We start from the raw sequence: 23,684 nt of genomic DNA on the forward strand, positions 1-23,684 counted from the left end.
AACCAAGCCCGATGAGCTCCGACAATAAGAATTACCAAATGACCAACTAAGGTTTCGATTGTTCGATCAACGTATCTCCCAAATGGCTCAGTGGAATTAGGATTTTATTGGCTTAGAATGGTGCTAGGAACATCCCTACAAACTCCACAGAATAAATCCCAGCGATCGGGCCTGAACCAAAAAGCCCGAATTTGAGTTCGACAGTTCTGTATTGCCACAGGAAACACTGGTTCTGCTTTCAGTGGGATGTTTCTGATGAACCATAGAACCTTGTGAGCTCTCTACCACCACCACAACCACCACCGGAAATATGACTGATATTTCCTGTGGAAATACCTTGTTTCCGGTTCGTGTTTCCAGTGACATTACTGTCACTGGGAAACTTTGTCTGTATCCTTTGGGGGTGACCCAATTGGGCCTCTCTCGATGTTCCCAACACATATTGATGTACAATTACCCTTGTGTGTAGGACAGTGACTTGCACGAGCCCCAAGACCAGAACTGAGTTGATTGATTGGTGGCCTTATCTTAACCCTAACACACACAGAGATAAACAAGGTGAGGGATGGTTGCTTTATTTTTGGGATTGTTTTATTATTATGGAACTACTCACATGTGTAGGATTATACATGATTATTAATTACTCAAATGATGATGGTATGCTATCACATGTTACATTTTTTACTGAATTTATATAAAATGTTGTGGAGATGTATGGCGGGATCCAGTGTGGCCGAGGTGGTACCGGTACCATGATCGTCGTGTGTATGTTGTATGTATGAGACGAAATTCAGTGTGGCCGAGGTGGTACTGGTGCCATGATTGCCATATGCTTGTTGCATTCATGCATTGATTATGTGCATTAGAGTTAGTTGTAGTCACGGATTACACCTTATGGTCGATGTGTTACCAGTATTATGTGCTCCAGGATTGCATTTGGAAATGGATACGCTTCATGGCCTATGATTGGTACCGGTGTTGCGTAGTCCATATTTAACTATTATATGCATGCTAGATTAGGAAAACGATCGCGGGTTACACTTTGTGGCCGATGTGTTACCGGTATCATGTAATTCATACTAATTGTATCATTATGAAGGCATGTAGCATATATGTGGTTAAGTATCATTCCCTATGCTACGACCCCTTGCCAACAGGGGTTAAGGTGTTGGATATCACATTGGGGTATGTTCGATGTACCTTTCCGGAATGCCACACCCATGGTACGATGTGACTGTTGACGGAGGTGGGAACTTGTCAGGCGTGGCTGATGATTGGTATCGGTGTCATGAAAGCCAGGAGGGGGTTACCAGAGGTTTGCTAGGAGACCCATGGATGCATACCAGGACCGGTAGGCTTCTATTCATGGCTAGGGTTTGTATCCCTGCGTAGTCAATGGCGGTTCCGAGACGAGGGATACTGCCTAATGTGCCATAGTAGCATTTACCAAACTTAATTTTATTATTAGGTGGGTAATAAAATAAGTGAATTGCATCACGAGCATCATGGACTATGTGTTTAATTTCTATTATCATGCATCATAAATTATTACTACGATTGTTTTGCTTGGATGTGCTTGAACCCCACCCCTCACTAAGCGAGTTGGAAAGCTCACCCCACGTATACACACTTTTTAGATGATGATGCAGGTACGATCGTGCCTATGGCTAGTGACTTTTTTTCCTCCAGGGCCGAACACAGAGTGAGCGACTGGTAGATGCCAGGCGCGGAGGACTATTGCCAGGACTGTGCTTGTGACTTTTGTGCATACGCGGCACCATGAGGTGTTCGACTTATTTTTTATTATTTTGATATAGGTCTGTGGATATTATGTTTTTAAATTTGATATGTGTAAGTCTTGAATGATTGTAAACAGAATAACTCAATTATTTATATTATGCTATCATTAGATATTTCACCATTTATTTTGGTGATTCCACTATTATACTCTAATTCCACTGCTTTTGGTTGGTTTGTGATGTGAGATTATGAAATGTTAAGGTACTGCTATCATAGATCCTAGTAAGTTTGTAAAATAGGCATGTGTCTTACTCACACCACTGATATTCTTAAGGGTAAGTTGGGTTTACTGGAAGTGGGGTGTGACAGCTTTGTATCTCGACCAAGCCACAACTTGGGAAAATTAGGATTTAAATAAAAATCTTAAAGACAACAATAATAGAATTGCACAAATTAGGAGACAAGCATAGGTGTTAAAGCCATTTCATTAAATAAGGAACTTGATTACATAGCTTACACCTTTTTCATAAGAAAATAAAATACTGAAAGCTGGAAATCCTAACTAGCCTAAGTCTAGAAAACTCAAATAACTGAAGCAAATGACAGAAAGGAAAATTCAACTAAAACCTAAAACATTAAACTCAAATAAAACATGAAAGGGAAATCCTAAACCTACAGTGGAAACATGCCACTACTCTTGTTGATGCTACTACTGTTGGTTCTGTCTTTGGCCTTGAGCCTGGTTCGAACCATGTGTTCCTGGAGGCGGCACTGGAATTCCAAGATGGAAGACCATCGCATGCATCTGTGCCTCAATGGAGGCCACTCTATTATCCATATGACAATAGGTCCTATCCACGCTCTTGAGGCGGCTGTCTATGCTCCTCAATAGTGATGTGGTAGTGTCTAGGCATGCCATAACATCGTTAAGACCGTAAGGCCTCGCACCCCTAGTGCCACGAGAAGTGGAGGCAATAGTAAAGCCAATGGCTTATGGATTAGGTGGTGGAATACCACCAACACCACCAACCCCAACAGCTTCTCTCCCTACACCACCAGCACCTCTACCAATGCCTCCACCAACTCTGCCAATATCACCGGCACCACCACTATGTCCCTATATAGGCTGCTCATCCTCCTCCTCAATAGGTGACACCTCGCTTATGTCTAAAGTCATCTTCCTCAGGGAGTCTTAGTTGAAGTCTATGACCTCGTCACCCAAGCATCCCTCACCCTCCAAGTACACCCCAAAGCAAAGGAAATTTTTTGTCAGTATGCTTACATAACATAGATTCCCAACTCAGCGGTCCAGTCCCTTGGATCGAGTTATCATGGTCCACATCAAAATTTAAGGAAGACATATATGCGCCCCAATGTAAACGTAGTAAGTCACGAAGGCATGTAAGATGGATACCTTGTCGTAATGCCCGCAAGTGGGGAGAAAGTTTAGTTGGACTACTCAACAAATGATCTTGGGAGTGGCATGGTAGTTGGTTATGCATTCCCATCCACGAGCATGCTTGGTCAACATGTTGTTTATCTCTTGAAGAGTATCGGAGCTTTGGAAATCATGAACTGGAGTTCGAGGCGGGTAATAAACCAGGTCATAGGCATTGTCAACCACTAGGATGTTGGCCAACTGCCTCATATCAAAGGATATCTCAACCCCCTTTACATAGGCGATGATCCGCATCTCCTCAATACCTCGGTTATCGCAGTATAGGTTGGAGTAAAATAGCCTCACCAACCGTGGGTAGTAATGCTTGTTGGGTCTCAAGATGTGGTACCACCAGATTGCCTCAAAGCATTGATGGAGACGGAATGCACGAAAGTCTCTTATCCTCACATATTTTACAGGGTCCACATTATGGTACTCGAAGCTCTCCCAATGATCTTGCTCAGCCACAGAGCGGAATAGGAGTGGGTTATACTATGCTTCAACAGGAATGGCTTGTGTCTCTTGTGCAACAGCAAGACCAATACGTACATGGTGTCCAAACATTCTTGCAAGATGATTCCTAAGGATTCAAGAATGAAAACCTAGTTTAATGGCTTGAAATAAAGCTCACAGAGAAGAAATTCTCAAAACTAGGTTAAAGAAAGAAGAAACATACCTTTGGTGCGTAGGTGGCACCGATCGATCGTGAAATCGTAAGGAAAAGGTGTGGAATGAGTTGAAAAACCTTATTGGCCATTTCCTCTCCTTCTCCATGAATTAGAATAGGGTTTTGTGATCTAAGACACAAACTCAAGTCTATTTATAGCCATTTTAGGTCTACCAAAAACAACCCACTGGAAACACTGGACCTGCTTCCAGTCTCTTTTTCCGGTGAAAGAAGAGGACCCAATTTGCTCTATGATTATCGGAGTGCTACTGAGCCCATTCTGAGGGCAGGTAACCTAAACCCTACTTGGGCAGACTTCAAAAGGGCCTTCTTTGAGAATTATTTTTTGGATAGCTTCTAGGATAAGAGGGAGAGTGAATTCTCTCAATTGGTGCAAGGTTCCCAATCTTTGCTCGAGTATCAACAACGTCTTAAGGAGCTATTCCATTTTGCTCCTGAGTATCTCAATGGTGATGGGGCCAAAGCAAAGAAGTTTAAGAAAGGGTTGAGGCCAGTTATTGGATCAACCATAGTTGGGTTGAAACTGCAGACTTATGCTAAGGTGGTCCAAGTGGCCAAATTTATTGAAGACCGGCATAGAGAAAATTCTGGGCCCAGTAGGGAACGAAAAAGAGGCCTATGGGGTCTATTGATTCCAGTGGAGGTGGAAAACCCTTATGAGTGCCTTATATCAACCCAACTCCAGTACAGTTCAGAAAGCCCAAAGCTAGTTAGCCTTCCTATCTTCTCATTCTAGTGTTATATCTCAGTCTGTGGGATTGAGCCCAAGGTGTTTTCATTGTGATCAGTTGGGCCACTTAGCGAGGACATATGCCCACCAAAGGCCAGGCGATGCACCATACACTATGCCACCTAGGCCCCAAAAGACCTATACAGTACCTAGACCAGCATAGCCCCCACAGGGCCAAAGACCACAAGGCAGAGTCTTTTCCATGATAGCGAAAGATGCAGAGGATGCATCCGGTGTAGTGATAGGTACATTATTGATATCATTATTGCCTGCACATGTGTTATTTGACTCAGGAGCCTCACATTTGTTTGTGTCACAGCATTCGTGAAGAAGATGGAAATTCCACCCAAGGGACTGACTCAATGTTTGGCAATGAGTACCCCTACAGGAGCGTAGTAGGTCTGAACTATGTATATGAGCCTTGTCTAATGACCACAGGTGGACATGAGTTGAATGCCCATTTGATCAAGTTGGATATGATTGACTTCGACGTGATTCTAGGAATGGACTGTTGTCCACATACAGAGCTAGTGTGCTATGTGCAAAGAAGACTATCATTTTTAGACCTCATGATAATGATGAGTTTGTGTTCCATGGGGATAAGCCCAAGAGACCCAAAAAGGTTATTATATCAGCACTCTAGATGAAGAAGTTGCTAGATAAAGGGTGTCAAAGCTACTTAGCATCTATGATTGATACTGAGATAGAGATTAGGCCATTGACCAAGCTTGATGTGGTGAGGAAATTTTCTGATGTATTTTCAGATGACTTGATAGGTTTGCCCCTGGACCGAGAGACAGAGTTTGCTATAGATTTACTCCCTGGTTTAGCACCAATGTCAAAAGCTCCTTACCGCATGGCCCCCACAAAGTTGAAAGAATTACAGGTGTAACTACAGGACCTTTTGAAGAAGGGATTCGTTAGACCTAGTGTGTCTCTATGGGGAGCATAGGTATTGTTCATCAAGAAGGACAAAAGTATGAGGTTGTGCATTGATTACCGGGAGCTTAATAAGCTAACCATCAAGAACCGGTATCCTTTTCCAAGGATAGATGATTTGTTTGATCAGTTGCAGGGTGCCAAGGTATTCTCTAAGATTGACCATAGATCGAGCTACCACCAGCTCAGAATCAAGGATAGTGATGTCAGCAAGATGACCTTCAAATCATGGTATGGACATTATTAGTTCTTGGTGATGTCATTCCAGTTGACCAATGCACCGGTTGCATTTATAGATTTGATGAACCGGGTATTCCAGGATGTCTTGGATAAGTTTGTAAGCGTGTTCATTGATGGCATCTTGGTCGACTCCAAGAGTGCAGCGGAACATGCTGTTCACTTGAGATTAGTATTGCAAGCCTGAGAGAGAAGCAACTCTATGCCAAATTCAACAAATGTGAGTTTTGGTTGTCACAGGTGGCATTTCTAGGCCACATTATCTCAAACAAGGGTATAGAGGTTGACCCAGGCAAGGTGAAGGCAGTCTTAGAATGGGAGATTCCCAAGAGTGTAGCAGATATACATAGTTTTCTGGGATTGGCTGGATACTACAGGAAGTTCATTGAGAACTTCTCCTGCATTGCTACTCTAATGACCCGACTCACATGGAAGGGTGTGAAATTTGAGTGGTCTAATGCTTGTGAAAATAGTTTCAAAGAGCTAAGGCAAAGGTTGGTATCAGCTCCAGTTCTAACTATTCTGACCGGTACAGGTGGTATGGTTGTGTATAGTGATGCCTCCAAGCTGGGATTCGGTTATGTATTCAGAAGAACTACCCCACCCATGATTTGGAGTTGGTAGTAGTGATTTTTGCACTAAAAATATGGAGATACTACTTGTATGGTGAGAAGAGTGAGATCTTCAGTGACCAGAAAAGCTTCAAGTACTTCTTCACCCAAAAGGAGCTCAACATGAAACAGAGGCGTTAGTTGAAATTGATAAAGGACTATGACTGTACTATCTGCTATCACCCAAGAAAGGCCAATGTGGTAGCTGATGCACCTAGTCAGAAATACTAGTTATTGACTCTTACATCACTGACCACCAATGAGCATCTCATAGAGGAGGCCGGGAAGCTAGACTTGGAGCTATTAGTAGAAGGTGTCACCTTGTCACTATCAGCATTGGTGGTACAACCTAGTCTGGATAGGATCACTATAACTCAGGGTATTGATGCAGAGTTGCAGAAGCTGATAGCATAATGCAAAGAAGGAACCCAGAAAGACCTAGATTTTTCTATAACTGAAAACGGGATTCTTAAGTTCAAAGGGAGGTTATATGTGCCTAATGATGGTGAATTGAGAGACACAGTTTTGAGAGAGGCACACAGCTCTCTGTACTCCATTCACCCTGGCAGCACTGAAATGTATAAGGACCTCAAGGGCTCCTACTGGTGGAAAGGAATGAAGAATGATGTGGCCACACATGTGTCTAGATGCCTCACATGCCAGCAAGTCAAGGCTGAAAGACAAAGGCCCCATGGTTTATTGTAGTCACTGCCCATTTCAGAGTAAAAATGAGAGAATATTACCATAGACTTTGTCACAAGCCTACCTCGCACATAGAAAGGCATGGATGCCATTTGGGTTGTTGTGGACTGCTTGACCAAGGCAGCTCACTTTATCCTAATCAAGATCACATTTTCTATGGATAAGTTGGCTAAATTGTATGTTGATAACATCATCAGATTGTATGGTGTACTAGTTAGTATCATCTCTGATCGAGATCCCAGTTCATTTCTAAGTTTTGGACATGTGTACAGAAAGCTATGGGCACACAGCTAAAATTCATCATAGCTTTTCATCCATAGACTGATGGTCAGTCGGAAAGGACTATCCAGACATTGGAGTACTTTGAGCATGTGCTTTAGATATGAGTTACATTTGGGATGAGCACATTTTCCTTAATGAGTTCTCCTATAATAATAATTATCAGGCCACTATCGGAATGTCCCCATTTGAGGCACAATATGGCAGAAAGTGTCGGACTCCACTCTATTGGGATGAGGTTGATGAGTGGTATATTCTTGGTCTAGACTTGATACAGGCTACCAGTGAGAAGGTGAACGTGATCAGAGAGAGGACTAAAGTGGCTCAGTTAAGACAAAAGAGCTATGCAGATGTCAGAAGGAAGCATCTAAAGTTTGGAGTCAGAGACAAGGTGTCCTTGCAGATCTCCCCAGTTAAAGGAGTGATGTGGTTCGGCAAGAAGAGAAAGCTTAGTTCGAGGTTTATGGGACCATACATATAATGGAAAGGATCGGACTAGTAGCTTATCGAATAGCTTTACCACTAGAGTTTGAGGGTACACATGATGTCTTCTATGTATCCATGTTGAGGAAGTACAACCCTGACCCCACTCACGTCTTGACTTATATACCCCATGAGTTGGATGAGGATTTTTCCTACGTGGAGTATCCAGAGAAGATTGTTGACCTAAAAGAGCATATTCTCCATAACCGCGCCGTTTCCTTCGTCAAGGTGAAATGATTGAATCACCTTGAGCAGAAAGCATCTTGGAAGCAAGAAGATGAGATAATGAAGCAGTATCCTAGATTGTTTGATTTTCCAGGTATGTTCAATTTTGAGGATGAAATTCTTGTAAGGTGGGGGGAATATTACACTCATGCCTTGACTCAGTTTAATTTGAACTGTTGTGATAGGTCTTGGACCAGAGATCAGAAGTACGACCGGGTTTTGGCTCGTGTGCTAAAGGGGGAGAGATGACCCCTAATGTTCATGCATCGCGTGCCAGTCTAACTGGAGGGGGTTCATACCTTCTGACCCCAGACGGTAAGTGACCCGACTCCTCACACATGAATCCTGGCACATACTGAAGTTGCCAAAAGACTCTGAGCATGGCCGGGGACAACTACCCATGTAAGGCCAGTTGGTGGATAGCAAGCAGTCAAGACAGCACAGAAAACAAAGCCACCAGAAACACTGGGCCTGAATTCGGTGGGCTGTTTCCTGTGAGCCAAATAGGCTGCTGTCAAGGATCTGATGCCCGTAGGTCCCACTACTCACATCGTAGACAATCTTGGATGATCCCAAATCATCCTCCACATCTTCCTTGTGACATGAGCACATTGTGGACCTAAGTGGTCGGGTTCTCTAGCTCCGAAAGCCATATTAACCCTATCTGTCCGAATAGGGTCCAAACAAACGGACCATAAGGTCTAACTTAACACATAAGTAGGAAATAAGGATTTCATTTCCTCATTTCATTTGTGCTCAAGGCAGGAGAGGAGAGGAAGAGGAGAGGAAGGAAGAGGAAGAAGAGGGTGGAAGTCTTACCTTGGTGCCAGCTGCCGCCTAGTTGCTGGAATTGCTGCTGGAGGTAAGTGCAATCATTCCTACTACCCTCACTCTTCATTTTTACCTAGGTTAGGCTAGGTATGGGTGTAATCTTAGTGCATAAACCCTCTTAAGGTTGAGGAATGCGTGTTCTACCTCCCCGGTACTGTTGCCAAGCTAAAACCAAGCCTGATGAGCTACGGCAGTAAGAATTACCAAATGACCAACTAGGGTTTTGATCGGTCAATCAATGTATCTCTCAAACGGCTCAGTGGAATCAGGATTTTATTGGCTTAGAATGGTGCTAGGAACATTCCCTACAAACTCTAAGGAACAAATCCCAGTGATCGGGCCCGAGCCAAAAAGCCCCAATTCGAGTTGGACAATTTTGTACTGCCATAGGAAACAAGCCACAGGAAACACTAGGGTTGCTTCCGGTGGGCTACTTCTGGTGAACCACAGAACCTTGTGAGCTCTCTGCCACCACCACCAGAAACAGGACTGATATTTCTTGTGGAAAGACCCTATTTCCGGTGGGTGTTTCCGGTGACATTACTATCACTGGGAAACTTTGTCTGTATCCTTTGGGGCTGACCCAAGTGGCCCTCTCCCGATGTTCCCGACATGTATTAATGTACAATTTCCCTTGTGTCTAGGACAGTGATGCACACGAACCCTGAGAATGAAACTGACTTGATCGATTGGTGGCCTTATCTGAACCCTAACACACATAGAGATAAACAAGGTGAGGGATGGTTGCTTTATTTTTGGGATTGTTTTATTATTATAGATCTGCTCACATGTGTAGGATTATACATGATTATTAATTGCTCAAATGATGATTGTATCCAATCACATATTACATTTTTTTATTGAATTTATATGAAATGTTGTGGAGATGTATGGCGGGATCCGGTGTGGCCGAGGTGGTATCGGTACAGTGATCACCGTATGTTTGTTGTATTTATAAGACAAAATCCGACATGGCCGAGGTGGTACCGGTGCCATGATTTCGGTATGCTTGTTGCATTCATGCATTGATTATGTGCATTAGAGTTAGTTGTGGTCACAGATTACACCTTGTGGTCTATGTGTTACCGGTATCATGTGCTCCGAGACTGCATTTGGAAATGGATACATTTCGACTGATCTTGTGTAGTCCATACTAAACTATTATATGCATGCTAGATTAGATAAACGGTCGTGGGTTACACTTTGTGGCCTATGTGTTACTGGTATCGTGTACTCGTGACTGTATTTGGAGATGGATTACACTTTGTGGCCGATGTGTTACCGGTATTGTGTTATTCATACTAACTGTATCATTATAAAGGCATGTAGCATATATGTGGTTAGGTATCACTCCCTATGCTATGAACCCTTGCCAACAGGGGTTAAGGTGTTGGATAACCCATTGTGGTATGTTCGAAGTGCCTTTTCAGAATGCCACACCCGCGGTACGATGTGATTGTCGGCGAAGGTGGGAACTTGTCAGGCGTGGCTGATAATTGGTATCGGTGTCGTGAAAGCCAAGAGGGGGTTATGAGGGGTTTTCTGGGTGACCCATGGATGCATACCGGGACTGGTAGGCTTCTATTCATGGCTAGGGTTTGTATCCCTACATAGTCGATGGCGGTTCCGAGAAGAGGGATACTGCCTAATGTGCCATAATAGCATTTACCAAACTTAATTGTATTGTTAGGTGGGTAATAAAATAAGTGAATTATATCATGGGCATCATGGACTATGTGTTTAATTTCTATTGTCATGCATCATAAATTATTACTGCGATTGTTTTGCTTGGATGCGCTTGAACCCCACTCCTCACTGAGCGAGTTGGAAAACTCACCCCACGTATACACACTTTTTAGATGATGATGCAGGTACGATCGTGCCTATGGCTAGTGAATTTTTCTCCTCCGGGGCCTAGCACGAAGTGAGTGACTGGTGGATGCCGGACGTAAAGGAGTATGGCCAGGACTGTGCTTGTGACTTTTGTGCATATGAGGCACCATGAGGTGTACAGCGTATTTTTGATTATTTTGTTACAGGTCTATGGATATTATGTTTATAAATTTGATATGTGTAAGTCTTGAAGGATTGTAAACAGAATAACTCAGTTATTGATGCCATTTTATTATTAGATATTTGCCAATTTATTTTGGTGATTCCGCTATTATACTCTGATTCTGTTACTTTTGGTTGGTTTGTGATGTGAGATTGTGAAATATTAAGGTATTGCTATCAGAGATCCTAGTAGGTTTGTAAGATAGGTATGTGTCTTACTCACACCACCGGTATTCCTAAAGGTAAGTTGGGTTCATTGGAAGTGGGGTGTGACATCTGGCATCATATTTTTTCATATTGTCCACGGTGCGTAGCCTCTTTTCATCGATCAAGTTGAGTGCTTCATATCTTGACTTTTTCCACTCTGCTTCTAGGAGTTTGTTGCCTATGAAACTCGTAAGGAGGAAACTTCCAATTGTATGGGAAGTATTACCTCCATGGCATAGACTAAAGAGTATGGGTTTGCCCCAGTAAATGTGCGAATGGAAGTCCTATATGCCCATCATGCATATGATATCTTGTCAACCCAATCATTGTTTGTCATGGCCATCTTCTGTAGGATTATCTTGAGTTTCTTGTTAGCTACTTCGACCACTCCATTAGTTTTGGGTCGATATGGTGAGGATCTACTTCGGATCTTTACACGGTCATTTAACCTTTCAACTTCTCCTCGAAATAGTTTCCTTGATCGAAGATTATCTCTTGTGGCAATCTATGTTTGCAAATGATGTTCTATGTGATCAACTTGTCCACCTTGGAATATGGTTGTGCCCCCACCAATTTAGTGAAGTAGTCTATTGCAATGAGTATGAACTTGTGTCCATTGGAAAACTTGGGAATGACCTGACCAATAACATCTATGCCCCAAGTTGCAAATGATTATTAGGGTGAACTTAGAGTGTGTAGCTTTGAGGGTGGTACGTGGGTAAGATTTGCGTATATTTGACGTTTGTGGCATTTTTTAATGCATTCAGAGCAATTGGCCTCCATGGTGTTCCAATAATAACCCAATCTTAGGATCTTCTTTGCTAACATTCTAGCATTTATGTGGGATCTGCATATGTCTTGATGAATGTGGTCTATGATCTTTTGTAATTGTCTTTCATCTATGCACGCCAATTATACTCCTTCGTATGTTTCATCTATGCACGCCAATTATACTCCTTCGTATGATCTTTTATATAGGATGCCTTCATAGAGTGTAAATTGGGTAATGCAGCTCTTTACAAATCCTTCTTCTCTAGTGCAGAGTAGTTGGTCTCGTAGGATAAATTGTTCTTTCTTTCCTTCTAGGCTGTGTTGTGTCAACATTACTCCCATTGCTTATTATGTTACCGAAATGTAAAGTAGTAAAGGCAATCCTGAAGTCGGAGGTGCTAAGATAAGTGGATTAGTTAAATATTAGTTAACTTACTAAAAGACTTTTGGATTTGTTCATTCCATTCTTTTGGTTGATTCCTTTTTAGAAATTTGAAGATTGGTTCACACACAATGGCTAGTTCCGTGATAAACTGGCTGGTGTATTGAATCCTCCCTAGGAATCCTATGATTTCTTTCTCTATTCTTAGACTAGGATTTCTTTAATCTTGGAAAGGTTAACTTCAATCCTATTTGGTTAAACATGAATCCTAGAAGCTTCCTAGTTGTCGAGCTAAAAACACACTTCTGCGGATCAAATCTCATCTCATATTAGCTAATTCTCTGAAAGAGTTTTCTCAAAGTTGTCACGTGACTCTCTCAATCCTTAGATTTCACTATCATGTCGTCAATGTACACCTCTACTTCCTTATGCATGAGGTCATAGAGGATTCTGGTAGTTTTTCAAATAAGTTGCCCTAGCATTCTGTACCCCAGAAGGCATCACCTTGTAGCAATACATGCCCATTGGTGTAATGAAGGATGTCTTCTTCTCCTTGTCTTCAAGAGTCATCTTAATTTGATTATAGCCTAAGAACCCATCTATGAAGAATAAGAGAGCATGTCTAGGTGTATTATCCACTAGAATATTTATGTCGGGTAGCAGGAAGACAACTTTTGGGCTTGCTTTATTCAAATCGCTAAAGTCTACACATATTCTAACATTTTTCGTCCTTCTTTGGAACGGGAACGATGTTTGCTAGCCACTTTGGATATTTGGTGACTTCAAGGAAACCAGCAATAAGTTTCTTGGTAACTTCCTCCTTAATCTTTAATATTCATTTTGGTCTCATGCGCCTTAGCTTTTGTTTCACTAGCTTAGCATTTGAATATAAAAGTAGTCGGTGTTACAATATGCTTGTGCTAATATCGGGTACATTATCATATGACCATGCAAAAACTTATTTGAATTCTTTTAGAAGTTTTGTTAGTTTTTCGGCCTCCTCATGTGTGAGGGAAGCTCTAAGCTTAAGCTCGCGGGGTGTCTCTGCAACCTTATGTTTATTATCATGAACTCCTCTACTATGGATAGCAATTTATTTTCCTCTAGTATTTCAATATGTTTAAGGAAGTCCCTAGGGGGATCGTTAAGATCATCCTCATCGATAGAAAGAAGTGGGGGAGTCAGTGTAAATAGAATTTTGACTTGAATTAATGAAAGTGATTTTACAAGTACTGACACTGACGCTTTGTGAAAAAAAAAGAAATTCTAAATCTATACAACTCTGACTTAGACATGGAATTGAAACAAGATGCTGAGGATGAAATTGATGAAGACTTAAGACTCGGGCTTGGTATCACTCTTGTCTCCTCCTTCTGTGAAGATGAACTTGGTCTTTATGCTCCAGGTTGGAATTATCCCTTCTGCCAGGTGGATCAAATCTTGAGGACTTGGAACCTCCTTTATTTCTTCTACTAACATGTCTATACTTTCTTTGAAGAGATATCTTGTTCCAAGATCAATTTCATCATCATACCAAATGTATTTAGAACTCCCTTCTCCAGGTGATGTAAGCTCCAGCCAATCGAAATTGTTTATAAAGAATATTTTCAATCCTAGTATTAGTCTATTGAATGTGTAATCAAACCAAGGTTATTTAAATCCAGAATAATGGCATTCTTTGATAAAATATCCATTGTGAGTAGTGGATTTTACATTCTTTTGATAGTCCTCCTTATTTGGGTTATATCTCAGACCGTGGTGATTCTCAATGCCAAGTAGCTCAAGCCAAATGGTTCCTCCTTGATGGTGTTTACTTAAGCCTAGGTCGGGGAACTATCCCATTTTCTTGATCATGTTGGTGACCGATGGGTTACCATTGGCTTGCCCCAATAAAAGGAATGTCTCTTTTGGTAGATCTTCAAGGTATGTGGCCAAGACATATGTGAAGTCAAATCCACCAACCTTGTAGGAAATAATAGTAGCAGACGAGACTAGTCTTCCATTCTCGATGTTCACAAGAGTATTAAAAAGGTCAGGGTTAGCCATGATGGTGACTATCTTACCTTCCCAACTAAACTTGAGCTTTTGATGGAAGAAGAGGGTATAACATCGATGGCATAGAGCATGGTCTTCCAAGTAACATCATTCGGTATGTCATTAACTTGGAACTCGACATGAAACATAGTCGGTCCCACCACTATGTCAATGGCGAGGAGTCCAAGGATGTCCCTTCTTTTGTTATATGCTCTAACACCTTACATGAAGGGTTTGACATTAGCCACGCTTAGCCCTAGATGTTTGAGGGTCTTAAGTGGGAAAACATTCAATGTTGAGCCAATATTGACGAGAGCATATGGAATCCTCATTCCGTTGCACAATGGTGATATGTAAAGCCTTGGTGTGACTACCATCAGCTAGTAGATCTTTGTCATTAAATAATAAGGTCATGGATGCCTAAATGGCTCGTACAATCTCTGATAATTGAAGAGGGCCGGTCTCCATAGGCACATGGACCTTGTTCAAGGCCTTTAGCATTGCATTATGATGCTAAGATGAAGCCATCCAAAGAGATGCTTGCTTGGGTCTTCTTCAGTTGCTTGAGTACCTCGTTCTCTGGTTCAAAATGATTTCCAGTGTTAGTTCCTCTTTACTTTTCTCTAGCTAGCTCAATCAAGTTGGCCATATTCAATTCTGGAGGTTGAACGCCTTACCACTCCTAGTTTTGGAATTGTTTCACTCAACGGCTAAATTGAACACTAACTCTGTGTCAAATCCTACAATCAACTCACCTATCTTGAAACCTTTTTCAATGCAGATTAATTCAATGCTGGGTTCAGTTAAAGGTTTTGTACTTGACTCACCGATTGGGATATGCCTTACCATTCTGACATCCACGGCTAAGGCCAAAGATAGTATGTCATAGTATGCATTGATCTCATCTATCTCATTTTTGAATTCAGCCATTTCAAAGAGACTGTCCTTGAAAACTTTGGTCTTAGCTTCCTCTTCTAGCTTGGGAGCAATCTTGGCATTAGTTGGGACTTGTTCATCCTCCTCGGTATCATTACAGATGTTCACTATGCATATTTATTTAGATAGGACTTCTCCTAATGCAATAGCGGACATGGCCAAGGCCATATCCTTGATCTATTCCGCTGGAGGTGGATTGTTTTGTCCTCTGATGGTAGTAAGAGTGGCTTCATATCTAGCATCATCTTTACTATCATCCTCAAGACAATGCACCGAGTTAGAACTTCCATCATATATTGGAAGTGGGTTTTTACCACATTTAGTTGTGATTTGGAACGAACCGTGAATTCTCCCTTATCCAATAGGTCGTGGATGGCCTATCAGCATACAACAATTGTTCAATTCCCCTTCTATCCATGGTAATCATAGGATAGTTCTTCTTTGTACCATTTAGGAAGCGGATCCAATAATGGCTGTGGTGGGAGTGAATGAGTAAGCCTTCGGCTTTCAGTTTTCGATAGACTACCAAAAGTGGCAAACCCAAGTTAGTAAAATTCCTCTTGAGATTGTTTGAAGTAGTTTCCTCCAAGATGAAAGGTACAAACCTCAATTAGTTAGGAGTAATCGCTTTGACTTCTTTCACATTTTTACTAGCCTTAGGTCTAAATGGCTTCTTACTGTTATCGGATTTGTACCTTTATCTAGTGACAATAGGTAGATTTCCTTTAAATATGGTATCTTCTACTAAAGATCCAATTTCGCCAATGTCTCAAAAGTAGGAAATGACTGTGTAAACATATAGTTTTTTGTTATACCTATAGAGGTTCTTGGCCACCATTTGGACTTGTTCTTTCTCTGTTGGTCTATCCTACATTAAAGCGGCCTTAGCCCTTTCTTTCTCTATTGGTCTATCCTACATTAAAGCGGCCTTAGCCCTAAAACTTGCTAGGAAAGTGGTGAATCCTTCGTTATTCATTTGCCTTGTTATTTCAGATCCCTTCTTCTCATTTCCATTCAGTGTTGTAAGAGTACTAGTTCTTGAAGGCCCTTCTGACAAAGTTATAAGAACTATATAGAGACATGAGCCAATGTAAAGTTGGCCTGATTAAGAGGAATTTAAAGGATTGACAAAGTTGTTCGTCAGAGAACTATTGCACTTTGAGTTGGCCAATGAAGGCCTTCAGATGAGCCTTAGGGTCTTTTGTACTAGTGACTTCTCTGGTTTCCACTTATGGGATAATAAGGCTGCGCTCCAGCTCACTCAAGAATGGGATGGCCGTGGTCCGCCAGCAAGCTCATTCGGATCTTGGACGCAGTACATTGGAATCCTTAAGCACCACCACGAGCACTACCGCACATCTACCTGTGGTGCGGTAAGGCACCACCCGATTGTGGTAGCAACCAACTTCTGCATGTCAACTTAGTTATCCTCATCAAGCCACTTGATGTCTAGCTTCTCAATTGGTAGGTGGTTCCTTTTCTCTTAGATCAATGAAGAAGGAAGATGCCAATTGATTCTTCCAAATAACCGGAAGTGAAGCACTATGCCGGGGCGGGGACACGGGAAAAGAAACTGCTTCGAAGAAAGAAATTAGGGTTTCCAATGCTTCTCCATGCCCAACGAGATGCACGAACCTTGGGTGCTTTCCTCTTAACCCCACAAGGTTCCGAGATGGAGCTTAACCTAAGTCTCAGTTAAGAATGGCGATGATCTATGTTTCACACGGCGTATGATTCCATGGATAGTTTCATTTGAGATCATGATGGAGGACATAGCATATGATTATCATCTTTGATCATGCCACTAGGCATTTTATTAGGACATTGCACAATGATCCAAACACTTACTCACATCTCTAAGATATGGGTACAGTAACAATCATAGCGATCTCCTCTAGTGCCACCTACTGGTACGTCAAGATCCGATTGGTCATAAACATCGTAAGGTGCTTCTCTTTGCGAATCCCTGTAAACCTTGGTTGGGATGGGTAGGCCCACCAATTCAATTTCACTTAGGCCGGGCCAAGTCAGTGGGGGGGACTTTGGCGGGCTCCTTCCCCCTAAAACAAACTGTATGTGGGAGTTTCCCTTCACACGGCTCGAATCATTCTCAGATGCCTTTCCTTATTTGTTGGGTTAGTTCACGTAGGTGCAAATGAGCACTAGCCACAATAGCAGGGAACTATGACCAATAGAGTTAAAAACTTAGCTACATCTGCATGCAAAAAGAATGTGGTTCTCATTGAGGCTTTTTTTCTCTGAGGGCACGAGACGTTCGCGGAGTCCATGCCTTCCGTACCACTTCAAGATTGTTTATTCTTGAGCAGATCTTGCTCCTATACTAAACATATGGGATGGTCGGGGCCTATCATATCAAAAGGGTTGTAGAAAGAGAACTCGACCACCTATATCATTCGATGTTTTGGAGTAGGAGTCCACTCGATTGGACCGACTAATGGGGCAAGCTCGCCTATTGCCACTTTCAAGGAGAAAGCCCAATCATCCACCTTATCGATGCAGGTCATGTGACCTACTGCTCAGCCTTTGCTTTTTGAGGCTTCCTCTACCCACATCTCTATGTGCCCATAGCGATTCCATATGGAGAAAGATGGGCTTATCATGTTCCATCAATAGCACCTAACCTATGCTGATTTTGGTGGACTGTGCTCAACCTCTGTGAACTCATGTGGTTCCGACATGCCAAGAGACCAGAGGCGAATCCGTTCACAGTCCGTAGGACCAACACCATTCGAAGTTGGGTGGCTTGCCCCACCTAGAACAATAATGTTTGACTGGGCTTACACAAATTCTCTCACTTATGCTGTCCCCCTTCAGTTCACCCTCACCCTGGGTACATCCTCTCCAAGGCTACACACCAATACTTCACTGTCATAATATGCATTGGTGTGAAGCCTCCTAACATTACACCACTGAATCCCCAATCCTTTGCTTGTTGTCCAGTGATAGAACAATATCCACTAATCATTGTCTCTAGATGCGGTTGTCAATTGACATCTCTTCTGATTCGTCAATACGAGAAGAAAATTATTGTGTGGAGGAATCAATATCTCGGCATGAGCCAAGGGGTAGATCTTGCGCCACTCCACCTGATTGTATGAAACTAGCATACATCTTGACTCTTGACACTCTTTCATAGAATTCTAACAATTTCTCCCCCTCCTTAAAAGCCCACAGAGACGGAATTGATGCTCCCACGTCCATAGCATAAGTAGTTGAAGCAATTGAATGATTTGAATTCTGAGTTATTTCATAAAATAACACTCGTATATATTGAGCTTGTAATGGTACCCTGCAATTCAAAAGTCTCTCTAGGATGAAGAATGAGCGTGTTCTTTGGCCATCGTAAAAGCAGAGATAGGGTCGATGACGGAATGAACAACGGAACTTTATGATAGTTTTTTCTTACACGTTCACTTGCATCTACATAAGTGCTCTTTAAATCGTGCAATAAGGTCACCCATGACACGACTCTCCCACTTGAATTACTGCTCCGTGGGCCCCAAGCTATGCTATTTAATTAGATTGAAAAAATGGCAGTGTAACATAACAGCTAGTATTGAAAGTTGGTCGCCTTTTAAGGGACGAACACCGCCGCCCTCCTTCCTTCAGTCACAAACCAATTTCTCAGTCACCAGGCAGAGTGCACCTTTGGTACTTCAGTAGGACTGATAGTGTAATACCCTACTTCATAAACCCGGTCTGATTACATGGTTGTCCTGGTTTAACCATGCAGGACCCGAACCGGAGAGAGTTAAGGCGGGTTCCTTATGGACCATGATGGCCAGGGTGACCTTAAACACAGGTTGGCCAGACAAGTCCGAGCCAGTGCCAGAGGAGACGGGTGTACCCAAGCCGTATGCATGCACATATCATAAGGCCATGTACAGATAAAGCAGGTATGTAGCTGTATTCTAAAGCGCATACGTACAATATACCTTACGCCGAGAGGGTGATTCGTGCCGAGAGTCAAATCCCATCAAAATCCCACTTGCTGGCCAATTTTCGGCTCTCAGGTGGGCGGTCACAGGTGGGCGCATCCGCCCACCTGAGTGACCCACCCATGTGATTACTTAGTTATTCTAAAAGGTATAAATAGCTATCTTATGTTTTCCCTTTTTCTTTTTCTCATTTATGACACTCGGACGTTTGGAGAGAAGAGTAAAGAGGAGAGAGAAAAGAAGGGAAAGAAGAGGAAAAGAGAAGGAAGAGGAAGAAGAGATGGATTTCAGTGGCGTTGAGGTTTGATCTTCCCATTCCGACGCCAGAAGAGTGATCTCCAATATGAGATCTATGTTTAGAGGTAAGCAAAGGCTGGGTTCCTTAAACTTTCACCATACCCAAGTAAAACCCTTGATTTGGGTAGAGTTTCTTGAGGTCTTGTAAATCCCCCTTAAGATGATGAATCTAAGGTTTAATAGATGATCTATGTGTTGATTTTGAAGGATTTGAAGAAGTGTTTCCACGGTTAGAGGAGCATTGGTGATTTGAAGTAATTTTGGGATCTTTGAACGAGTTCTTGAACAAAGAAGGTAAGATGGCTTCCATTCCTTAAATCTAACCTAGATCTAGGTTAGAACCATCTTATAAGACCTTGAATGTGTGGAGAATGGGTTTGGAAAAGCCCCATTTGATTCCCCAAAGGTTGAGGAAGGTTGGGAAAAAATGGCATTTTCCCGCCAAGACCGGTGGGCCAAACCGATGGGCCAAATGGCCTGCCTGAGGGCACCCGCCTGAGAGGGCAGATCCTCGGGGCCAACCAGTAGGCCCAACCGGCGGACCAACCTGCCCACCGGTCTTAGTAGGACCCTCGGGCCCAATCGGAGGGCCCAACCGATGGGCCGACCTGCCCGTCGGTCATGACCTGTGGGTCTGACAGGTGGGCTGTTCGACCCACTCGAGTGGCTCCCAACGTGATTTTAACGTCCGAACGGACCCAAAATGGACGTGCGACCTTCTTTTAGGATTCTATACATGATTTTGTCATTGGATCGTATTAATTTTGATCCCAAAATGGTGAAGTGCTAACCCCATTCACTTATGTTAGGTTCACCAACACGTACGCTTCTCGCATCGGATCTCACCCGTACCGAGCGTGAGTCCTTGTACACTACAGGTAAGTGGGGAGAGGACGTTTGGCCTTATGATAAGGCTTATCTGGTATTCATTTAATTGTATCTAGACTAGTCATGTCATCATGTGAATTATGTGTAACTTAGCCATCCTCATATTATCATGACTTGTGTGTTGTGTTTATTTTCTTAATGTCAAATGATGATGTGAATATGTGATGAATGATGACATCATTGTGCATAATGCATTAGTAGACTAGATGCCATAGTCGGCTTGGAAACGATTGTATTGGTGGCCCGTGGAATGGGGGGCGGAGGCACTATGTAATCGTACTATGTTATATAGGAGCATGCGGTGTAGGATTATCATCTTCCTGTGCTACGACCCTTCCCAACAGGGGTTGAGGTGTTGGGTTACCATTTGGGGGAAAGCAGTGGTCGCAGTTGTCGGGTCACTGTGGCGGTTAGACATACGTCCAGTTGGTCAATAGGACAATCGGCAACCCCGGTGGTATATTCAAGAGGGTCAATCGTACTGCTTTTAAATTACTAGAGTCAGCACCTTTATTTCTGTCATTTACTTTATGTTGAGAGCTGATGGTCGGCATGTTTTACTTTTCTGAGTACTCACAGTGGGCCTTCTCCGACAGCCCTATGGGCGTATCGCGGGATGGAGTTCGCGGCTCGTACCCGGAGTATACGCACACTGTGGTTGTAGTAGCACTAAACCAAAGACTTAGTAATGTTGATTAGGTGGAAGTGATTAAAATGAATTGCATAGCATATAGTGCATATGGTTGTGATTTGTTGTGCGGACTGCTGTGTGGTCCTTCTTTTCACTTACTGAGCTAGTGAGCTCATCCCACGTGCGCACCTCTTTTAGATGATTTTGCAAGTCATCAAACTGAAGAGCACGGGTTGGGCCCCACTGTTGAATTCCCTGAAGAGGATTGGTGGGTCCCTGAGGAATTAGAGCATGGCACGGATTGCTCGTGCGAGGGTTATGCTGCGGGACCGCAGCTTTGATACCAAGCTGAGCTCTACTGTTGATACCGAGCTGAGCTTTGCCTTTGATGCCGAGCTGAGCTCTACTTTTGATACCGAGTTGAGCTGTACCCTTTGTGTTTTTGATGATCCCTTTTGTGTACTTGTTATGTAAATTGTATTCTTTTGTGTAAATATCATGCCTGCGGGCCCACATGTACTTAACTATGTATTACAATTTGGGTATCAAGTATAATGGGAATATTTACAGGTAAATTAAGTCTTCCGCTGAACTGATGAACACTTTCTTAGTTGTGTGTATGCTGTGGTGGGATACTGTGTCAGATGATCCTGGTAGGTTTGGGTTAACCGGTGTTAACCCGGTCACCGGTCTGGTTCTGTGTGAATGGGGTGTGACAACGGTGGTATCAGAGCATGATGCTTTATTCCACTCATAGCATACCATTAGACCCCATAGAATTTATAATAGGAAATGGGTTTGGGTTAATATAAAAAAAAAAAAAAAAAAAAAACTTTAAAGAGTTAAAAGCCAAAGAAAGAAAGTAATAAAAATGGTTGCATTTAGATATTGCATTCGTGGCATGCGTGAGAGAAAATGAAAGGTTTATTAAATGATGTCATAACCCATCGAGTACGAGTTTAACAAAATTTCGGCAGCATAACGACGCAAAACGAGATTTTCAAAAATTTTTCACACAAACACCTGATAAACAACAGATATATAAATAACAATGATCAAAATTTACAAAAGACACCACAACTAAACTACACAGGTATTCAAACATACAAACTCATCACAAACCACCATCAAAACACATCACCCCACAAAAAAGTCCAGTTACAGAGAAAGTACAAAGAATGAGAAAAGAAAGAAAAAAAAATACAATAAGATCAACAAAATGAAACAGTTGAGAAGCTGGTGTGGACGAGCTAAGTCCTCACTGATCATCGTCATCATCATCGTCCAATACTACTACGTTCACCTGAGGTCTAGAGTTAACGTTGAGTCGATGATCGTACTAGTCAAACCTCGAGTTCACCAGCTGTACCTCCCTCCGAAGTTGGCCAAAATCTGCTGAAATGGCATTGGCCGTTGTATCCAAGTCCTGGCCCAGTCTGAGAAAGGAATTCTCCAGAGTAGCCTGCCTCTCCAGGATGCGTTCCTTCCTAGAAGCACTCTCCTCCAGTCTTCTTAACAGCTGATCTTACCCGTCCTTCAAAGCCCTCATAGTAGACATCATGCCCTCAAAATCATATGCACCACTCTCAGGTGGTGGGGCTCTATGTTGTGGGCCTGCAACTCTGATGAAGCCAGGATCAGTACCTCTCGACTCCTGAGGCACCTCCTTAAGGATGTCCTCATCCACAAAATCATCCTCCCCATCCTGAGGAACATAGTCCTTATCCTCCTCACTAGACTCCTCCTCCATGGGAACATCCTCCATAGGGGCAACCCTCCTATCCCTACCTCTCTGAGCTCCTGCTCTCTGAGGTACATCTATAAGAGTGTGGAGACCCATCCTCAATAGATTTCCCCTGTCGAACTTATCTGCTGGAGTCTTCCCCTCCTCACCACTCAGGTCCACCCCAAAGAACTCAAATATCCTGGTGAGGATCCTGCCATATGGAAATCCTCCGTCCTCGGGGTGTGAAGTATGGTGCCCCATCGTCTTGAGGATGACGTAAGGCAAGCACAAGTGCTCGGTGCCTCCCTCTAAGGCCGTATAGATGCAGTAAGCTAAGAAGGCTGTCATGAAGCCCACTTGGTTCCGATGACCTCCTCTGGGGAGCAAGTTGAACTGGACCAATCAGGCAAACACACAAACCTTCGGGAAAAATGATGTCTCGGAATCCGGACGTGCACTGCTGCCACAGATGGTCTCATAGATGTAGTCTGGTGTCTCCAAACTCATAAATGGGCCCATGGGCTTACTCCTGGGAGGACTATAGAAACAGTGCCCAGCTGAAGAAATACCCAAAATACTAGCCAGGGTGTCCACGGTCAGCTAAATGTCCACCCCCTTCACCATACTAATTATCGCATACTCCCCATACTGGTAGGAAACCTCCATGTTGCAGTAGAACCTACAAACCAACTGCTCGTAGCACGGACGGTATATGTGGAGGATAGACTGCCAGCCCGGTGTTGTGAACCTCTCCTGAAGTTGAACCTTGTGGAAGTCGTCAACTACCATAGTCTTCTCCATCATTATAGACCTCTTCAGGAAGGCCTGCCAGTTGGTTGCTACCTCTGAACAGCGGAAGAGCTCCTCGTCATAGTCGGAAGAATCGATAGGGGCA

At 42.9% G+C, this 23,684-nt stretch overlaps 1 long non-coding RNA gene and 1 pseudogene across 1 annotated transcript; one reads left to right on the forward strand and one right to left on the reverse strand.

Moving 5' to 3' along the window:
- The first annotated feature begins 1,653 nt into the window (after positions 1 to 1,653).
- On the forward strand, positions 1,654 to 11,034 carry LOC122088825. Its single transcript, XR_006143164.1, has 2 exons — positions 1,654 to 1,784; positions 10,763 to 11,034. It is a non-coding gene; the product is annotated as an uncharacterized LOC122088825 (long non-coding RNA).
- A 5,973-nt stretch (positions 11,035 to 17,007) lies between these two features.
- On the reverse strand, positions 17,008 to 18,650 carry LOC122089502 (annotated as a pseudogene).
- Between the last annotated feature and the right edge of the window lie 5,034 nt (positions 18,651 to 23,684).

Source organism: Macadamia integrifolia, chromosome 9, assembly GCF_013358625.1.
Source record: "Macadamia integrifolia cultivar HAES 741 chromosome 9, SCU_Mint_v3, whole genome shotgun sequence".
Taxonomy (NCBI): domain Eukaryota; kingdom Viridiplantae; phylum Streptophyta; class Magnoliopsida; order Proteales; family Proteaceae; genus Macadamia; species Macadamia integrifolia.